This window comes from Heterocephalus glaber, unplaced genomic scaffold (genome assembly GCF_053883595.1).
Source record: "Heterocephalus glaber isolate CG9 unplaced genomic scaffold, H.glaber_assembly_v1.0 deba00001733, whole genome shotgun sequence".
Classification (NCBI taxonomy): Eukaryota; Metazoa; Chordata; class Mammalia; order Rodentia; family Bathyergidae; genus Heterocephalus; species Heterocephalus glaber.
This window is the reverse complement of record NW_028258444.1, coordinates 14,952,861-14,961,804: the sequence shown is the minus strand read 5'-3', so window position 1 is coordinate 14,961,804 and position 8,944 is coordinate 14,952,861.

Sequence of the window (8,944 nt, the reverse complement as noted above, 5' to 3'; positions counted from 1 at the left end):
ACGGAAAACAAGGTCAGAGAGAGGAGCTGAGAGCCAGATGTGACTCACTGCCGGAGGCTGTGAAGACTGAGGAAGAGGCTGCAGCTGAGGAATGCAGATGGTTTCTAGATGTCAGAAAAACGCAGGGAACCAGTTCTCTCCTGCTGCTGAGCTAACACTTGGATGTTAGACAAGTAAGATATACTCTAGACTTCTATACCCACAGAACTATAATAGATTTGTGTTGTTTTAAGCCACCAAGGTTTTGGTAATTTTTTTATAACACTAACAGAAACCTTACACATAAACTCTATTCTAGTCATCTTCTGTTGACCCCATTAAGGTTGGTGTTCCGTTATATTTATGTCTTTGGGGCAACTTTACCCATTCTCATGATCTTAACCACTATGTAAACCATGTCTTCCAAATCTCTACTTCTAGCCCATACAAAATCCTGAATTTCGGATGTGTGCTATATCCAGCAGCCTAAGGCACTTTGCTTCAGTGGCTAAAAGGCAACTCAAACTTATCATATAACCTTCTCCTTTGGCATACAATATCTGAACTTCTGGCTTGTAAGACAAATGAGAACCAAATCAAAGTCAATGGTTAGGTTCAACGTTGACCTTATGGGGAAATTTGATTCATTTCTTATCCAATTCAATTTGCAACCAGAATCATGGAAAGAATCAAGTTTGTGTACCCAGGTACCACCATATACAGAGTCTGCCAAAAAAATGTATACACACTTCAGGGGAAAAATAATTGTATGCTTTTTTTTCATAGATGATGTTATCCTTATATGGGAGACCCTAGAGGATGTCGTATATCACAGAAACCCCACTGCACTGCTGGCCCTGAGAGAAGAAATTGAAAATGCAGGTGCAGCAATCTCGATGACCAAGGTCACCCAAGCAGCACTTCACTGTACTGAAATGTCTGAGAGCTAATGGTCACCACTTTCAGCACTTCTTATCGTAGAGGCCAAAGGTAACTTGTATTAATCTCACAATGTCTCAATAAATTTAGTATTAAAATGTTTATGCAAGTTTTTCTTTTCCTGAAGTGTGTATACATTTTTGGTGGGTTCTATGTATATTACATAGATAGATAGATAGATAAAGATATAAATAGATACATAGAAGTCATTGTTCAGTCTTTTCTCTTACTCATCCTCTAAAACACTACAGGAGATAAGTCTTGTTGATTTTACCTCTATACCATTTCATTCTTTTTACTGTTTTGTTCTCTGTATCCCACCACCAGTCCTCTACTTCATGACTTGCCTGGTTAGTTATCTTTACTTCCCTGGGTTTTAACAATAGCATTCTGACTGTTGAATTTTTGCTTAACTTATATAAGCCCATTTACTCACTCTTCCCCAACTTTTTCCTATGTGGCCACCAGAGGTACTTCTCAAAACACAAATCTAATCATGTTACTTCATTCCTTAAAGGTCTCCAGTGTTTACTTATTTCCTCAAATACAAAACAAGGCAAAAAAAGATCTGGCCTCAGCCTAACTCTCCAGTGTGGTTTCTTGACAAGCTGTGCTATTTAATGCCTTGTGCCTTTGCAACACTATTCTCGTTTGGGTTAATCCTCACATTTTATAGCTGGTATCATCTCAAGCATTACTGCACCTGCTAAGCCTTCTTTGCTCTTCCCAAGTAGAATTAAATACATTCTCTTTTTTTGGTACCAAGGATCGAACTCAGGTCCTTGCACTTCCACAGCAGGCGGCAAACCCACTGAGCTAAATCCCCGGCCCTAAACACATACATTCTCTTTTGTTTTCCTGTACATCACCGTCAGAGTACTTCTTACTGTTGTATTTATTTTTCTGTCTTGCTTTCCCAGTAAAATTTGAGCTCTTTATGAATAAGAAGCATATTTTATTCACCTCTATTCCTAGCATCTAGCATAAAGCCTACTACATATGAGGTACATACTAATTGAATACAGGAAGATTTTCTTTGACTAGAGCCAGAGGGAAGCAGAGGGGCTCTCACAAAACTTGTGCTTATTGGAGGTTATAATAAAATCCTGTTAAGGTAGGTAATTCTGTGAATTTCTTTTGTAATCCTTTGATTTTAGACCAAACACTAATTTGGAAAAATAAGTCAACACTCCCTGTGTCTAGTCTAGGGTCTAGTGGTTAAGAAAGATGTATTAAACAAACAGTTGAAAATACAAATTGATGAAGGAAGAGAGTCCCTTTCTTCATGAGTGGAGGTAGATTAATTGGAAAGGAAGAGTAGAATTAGATATTATTGCAAGGAGCAATGTAAAGAATAAAGACGTGGAAGTAGGATCATAGCAGTTTAGAGAAACAAAAACAGTGGATGGTATAAAAGATGATATGCAGGTAATGAAAGATTCAGGTAAAGACAAGGAGATGGGTAAATAGACAAACCTGACCAGCAAGGCACTCAAGGATATAGCTCAATGATTCAGTTGTGAGCTGATGAAATCTGGATTAGAATGGAAGAAAAAATGTGTGGAAGATGAAGGAAGGATCCTCTAGAGAAGTTAGTGGATCCATAAACAGAGAGAAAAGAATAAAGAGAGATTCCAAGATTTTTAAGTCTCAGAGAAATGACCAAATTAAGCAGGCCTGGAATAAGGAGCTGGCTTTGCAATAAGATGCAAGCATTTGGTTTTCTCAATAGTTTTTTTTATTGGTACCAGGGATCAAACTCAGGATGTTGCACTTGTGAGGCAGGCACTGGAACCACTGAGCTAAATCCCCAGCCCCTTGGTATTCTCAATAGTTTTATAAAATAAAGACAGAGTTAGGAGTGGTCATGACCATCTTAGAAGTCAGATTAAGATAAACAGATTTTTCCATAAACCTTGCAATTGTTATTTATTGTAATCTATAAAGATTATTGTAGTTGGTTAATGGAGAACTTGAAAAATACATAAGGCAAAAAATTATCCATCATTCAATCACAAAATTCTATCCTCTGGGTAATTTTTGATCTATAAATATGTATCGTATTATACATATTATTGTTTTTCAATTAAAAATATCATTTTTTTACTGACAATCTTCTTTGATTTTTTTAAAAAAGTTAGTGTAAATAATACATATATATTTCCAGTGTTCCAATAATATTCAAACAGCACAGATTTATGTACTTTTACACAGGATATTTCATTGTAATCCTTCAATTCTACTGATTTCATTCTTCTAAAAGAACCATTCTTAGAAGGCTGATGTATTTATTTACAGAACATTTTCAGTGCATAATTCCATTTACTCATATTTTGTATTTACAAATGTTTATTATCTATTATTATGTTTATTATCTAGAGATATAGCTCTATATGTTGTGTGTATTGGTCTCATTTATGCCTATACAAATAAATAATCATGCACAACATGATTATAATTACCTCAGAATAGTTCATATTATGAATGTGTCATAACTTAGTTAATTGCTGAACACCTAAGTTGTTTTTATTTTTGCACTTAAAAATTATGCAACAAAGGACATCCTTTTCTTAATTCTGTCTTTTTTTGGGGGGTACTGGGGATTGAACTCAGGACCTTGTGCTTGTGAGGCAGGCGGCAGAACCACTAAGCTAAATCCCCGGCCCTCTTAATTCTGTCTTTATTGGGAATTCTCATGTTTCATTGTTAAACATATTTGCTTAGGTACATATTCTTTGTCATGATGGAGTAGGTTTCCTCTATCCTTAGTTTACTGAGATTTTAAAATTATGAATAGTTGCCCATTTTAGCAAATGCTTTTTTTGGTTTCCATTGAGATTACATTACTGTTTGACCTGGGAGTGTGATAAATCATGTTAATAGGTAATCCTCATTGCATGACTGAATTAGCCTTTCTTGGTCAATTGATCTCTTAATAATTAACTATTAAGTTTCATTTATTCATATTTTATTTCAGATTTCAGATCTATAGTCATTTGTTGATATTTTTAACTTGACCAGGAACTGGCTTCTAGATGTTTAAAGGATGTGTCACTGCAAATATCAGAGGCATGTAAATAGACACACACCCGGCAGCCTAGGAATCTGGGATGTCTTCCACATAGCTCTTGTAATAAGTAACTGCTGTAGTCCTTATTAAAAATAGGAAAGAGGCTTTCCAACCCCTCCTGTGTTAAGTGATCCTGTCCATTCCCAGGCCTCTCATTTGGAGAGCACCACCCCTCCATCCAATTCCAAAGTGCCAGACTCTTTCAGAGGAAGAGTTGTTGTCTCACCTTTCTTTAAGATTGGTCAACTGGGAGTTAGCTAGTTTTTGAAGAAAGGCAGGAAATAAACACACTAGAATTAAATTAACACTAGAACTCATTTGGATATCTTGTGTCCCAGGTAGATTTTATGTAGAAAACTTAAGATGATTCTTATTAGCACTTCAATTTTAAAAGCTTAATTAAGGTAAAGATACATTCCTTTTTTATAAATTACAATCACAATGTATGAGAAATAGTGCTATATTGAGAAGGGGTATAGCTCAAAGAGTAGAGTACTTGCCAGAATAGGAGAGGTCCTGGGTTTGATCCCCAGCAATACTAAAGAAAAAATATTGTTTTTGTTTTGCCTTTTAAAGGATAATTTTTCTTTCTATCCTTAGGATTGGGAGAGCCTGCAAGGATTTACTTAGGGAAACTATTGTTTGCAATTAGCTAGAAAATGCCCATTCTGTGGCTAAAATAAAAAAATCTCTTTAAGAGATATGGGTGGGATAGATTCATCATGTGACAATCATTTTAAAGCATATTTTCCCTGTTGGAATCCTGGAAAGTGGTATCCTTTATTTCTCTTGCCCTAAGTGTAATCATGGAACTCCTTATTAATTCATCTTTCAAATGGAGTTTGTTGTGAGGATTAAATGAATTGATAGCCAAGCATGGTGGTGCAGGCCTGTAATTCGAGCACTCAGGAGACAGAGGCAGGAGGATTGCCATGAGTTTGGGCCAGCCTGGGCCCAGGCTAATTAGTTCAACTAGCCTGAACTACAAAGTGAGACCCTATCTCAAAAAAAATTGATATATGTAAAATATTTGGGTTATGTCTGGCACATAGTAAGCCTTTAATAAATGTTAGCTGTTTATTACATTTATACATAGCTTCTGGCATGACTCCCAATGATCCTGACTGTCTTGTATTTTTGCTCTTCTGAAATCCCTTCCAAGTTTTACATGAGATGGACTAAATGACTGATTCTAATGATAAGAATATGGCAAAAGCGATGGCTTATCACTTCTGTGATGATGATACAATAGATGGTGACTTCCAATTTTGTTAAAATCTATTTTTTTGTCTAGCTTGCATATTTTGCAAGCTTCTGTGGTAGAGAGAACCACAGGACAAAGAATTAAGGGTAATTTCTGCTCAACAGCCTACAAGGAACTACATCCTATCAACACCCATTTGAGTGAGCTTGGAGGTGGGTACTTCCTCATCAAACCTTGAAATGACTACAGCTCCAAGGACACTTTTTTTTTCCTGCAGCATGTAAAAGACCCTAAAGCAGAGGACCCAGCTAACTTCGGCCCCAATTCCTGGCCCACAGAAACTGATATTTTTGTTTAAAATCAACTAAGATTGGGGGTAATTTGTTATGCAACAATAAATAATAATATAATTTCTATTATTATTAGCACCAAGTTAAGGCAATAGGCACAGATGGCCTGAGTTTGAATCTCAGCCATGTACTAGCTGTTTGACCATATGTAAACTATGGGTGCTCCTGGACTTATGATGAAGTTAAGTCCCAATAAATCTATTATAAGTTGAAAATATTGTGGATCAAAAATGCACTTAATATGTCCTACAGAACATCAGAGCTGAACAACACAGCCCACTGTAGAGCATCTATTGTTTGCCCTCATGACTACTGCAGCTCAGTGTCACTCCCAGTATCCTGAGAGAATATCATATGTAATAAATGCATATGTTTTTCATATTATCATAAAGTTGAAAATCATAAGTTGACTCATTGCAAGTCAGGGGCCATCTGTACTTTCCTTATGTGTAAGAAGAGGATGATAATAGCTGTAAAGAGTAAATGAATACATATAAAATCCCCATCCATGGTACGTTCAATGTCTAGTGGTTGCTACTTTTATGCAGAGGGAACCAGTTCATGGACCTTGTTTCTGAGCTCTCTGGATTCTTATTTGTCTTTTGCCAACAAAGAATGCTTTCTAGTTTTAGTTTATAAGTACATTTAGCCCTGGACTGACGTGAGAGACAGAAAGAATAATTGTTTCTACATTATTGCATGAGGAGAAATGGGTAATCCTTTCAGATAAGTTTTCTTAAAGAAATTGGTTTAGTTCTTTGAAAGAGAAGTGAAATTCCATGTCACCTTGTCCTCTATCCTCAAATCCTGCCTAGTACTTAGAGAAGCTACGGTGGACAGGGCAGTGAACTCACAGGTGGACAGGGCAGTTTACACTCACAGTTCTTATGTGGCAGGGTTAGCACAGACCTACAATTAAATTCAGTTCTAGTAGTACAGTAAAGAGCCGGGCAAAGACAAGGCCTAAAGAATAATTTCAGTGGGTAAGAAATTTAATGTTAGCTAATTTAAGATCAGTCGAAGGAAAGCTTGAGAATAAAGAGGTCATTTTTAAAGACAAAGATTAGGTGCTCAACACTTCAAAAGAACAAACTCACATTGCATTTGTATAACATTCAGACTTTACTAAATGTTTTCACCCAGTATTTTACTAGACCTTTACAATAACTAGGTAAAGCAATGTTAAAGTGTTATACTCATTTTGACATGAGGTAATGGGAAATCAGAGGGGTTAATTTACTTACTTGAAGTCACACAGCCACTAAGTAGGGTGCAATCCAAAGTTTCTTTCAGTATGATAGAACATTTGGTCTGCTGTAGCTGTTGGCTTATTTTTTTCAGTTTCAGTGTCTTTCAGGATAGAATTATTTAGGACCAAATATTCCTGACTAGCAATGTATCCAACATGAGCAAAACACAGCAGGCATCTTGCAAGTGAATGTGTAGTTTGAAGTCCAAGTTCCAAGTAGGTTTACTTTATTCCAGTTAATAAACTTGTTTCTCTCCATAATTCTGTTTAGCAGCTATTTTGTGATATTTTCCCAAGGTCCCTGAAATCTTTTGATAAAAATTGAATAAAAAAACATTAAGTTACAAGGGCATTCAAAATGATGATTCCTTGTTAAAAATTATCCTGTATTACCTACCTTAAGACATTTTTACAGTATGACTTTGGAATGATTTCAGTACAGAAAAGCCATTTTGGTATCATGAGAAAAATGGTCCTGGAACTTTTTATAAATGGTAGCCATCATATAATATTGTAATGTAAGGGTTTTCATCTAACTTTAAATTTATCCTTTGGAAGCAAATAGTATATACCTCAGCATTATCTTTACTTGCTAAGTATTATGTATAAATAATCTCTTTTGTCTTTTTTGTGAGTGTATATGTGTGGTGTTGGGGATCTCACCAAATATTAGGGCTTCACACATGATAAGCAAGCACTTTACCATGGCTCCACACCTGTAGCCCTGTATCAATAATCTTTATAAATGCACCATTATTGTTAAATGTGAATGAAGACCCAGAAGCTTCCTTAGGTACCATAGTCAAGAAAAGGATTTAAATTTTCATGTCTCAGATTAGGATTGTTTCCACTCATTCTAACACCCAGTACATTCTTGATGTAACCAGCTGGGTGTTGCTCACTGGAGTTTCCTATCTTGAGGTGCCATTATAGCCTCAGGATTTCAGGCCTTTCTGTGCCAGACACTTTGTCAGACTCTCTGGGGATATAGAATCTCAGTAGGAGAGTTCATATACAAACACATTTATTCATCGAGCAATTATAAACCGTGTTTGTGGAGCTTATATTCTATGGGAGACTCCAGTAAACAAGATAATGAAGGTAAATTTATATGATGGGAAGTACTTAGAGCTTATTGATTGGCTCAAATCATCTAAGTGGCTACTTTTTTACCAACTTTGGAGGAGCCACCTGTATGCACAAAACATCCCTGCTTTCTGATTTTTGTGCCTATGTCAGATTGACTTTCAATGACTTTTAAAAAAATGCTTCATGAATTTTCTTATACATTTTTTTTTCCAAACTAACATTATAGCCTCTTGATGAATACTATACTAAGGAAATCCTATCTGCATGCTTCTTTGAAAATTGTCAGTTTAAAAGACAATGACAATTGAAATATCTTAATGCCATTACATTAACAAGAAAATTAACTTCAAAATGATACTGTCACAATTTTTATTACAAATGTCAAAAAATAGAAATAGGCTTTGCTCATGAGATTTTGAGGCTGTTAAAGGACAACAGATTATTCTTCTGAAATTGTCTAGAGAGCTGCCAATTTTTTGCAGTATCTTAATGTAACAAGTACACTTAACTGTGGAAAAAAAGGATCTTTTTCTTCTGAATGTTCTTATTTTTTAAAAATATGAATGCCTCTGAGAATTTATTCCAGTCACACAATTTATTGGCTATGGAACAAAAGGCATGATCAATGGCATAAGTAGGTGACTTTTTGGAATTAAAATAAGGCATTTGACCTTATGTCTCAGTTTATGAATATGCTAATAACCATTAACTTGCTCTGTTTTATGGGTTTTTGTTTCAGCAGCTCTTTAAGAACTTTGAAATGGCAATTGGCCAGGTGAATTTGTCTCTCTGTAAAGTAGGGCACAGTTGTAATATTTGAGTAATAAAAAAAATTACAAGCAGAGGCTAGAGGAGGTAAGGAGAAAGTCTTTTCAAAATTTGTCTTTGTCTACATGTTCATTTTTTATAAAAACCAGAGACATATCATAACCATGATTTGTGCAGTATGTTAAGTTCTAATTATACAATTAATATTAAAATTTAAAAAGATTAAAATATTAGCCTTAAGCTGTTATAAACAACAATAGTGCTTACATTGCATACACTTAAATTATAGAATACTC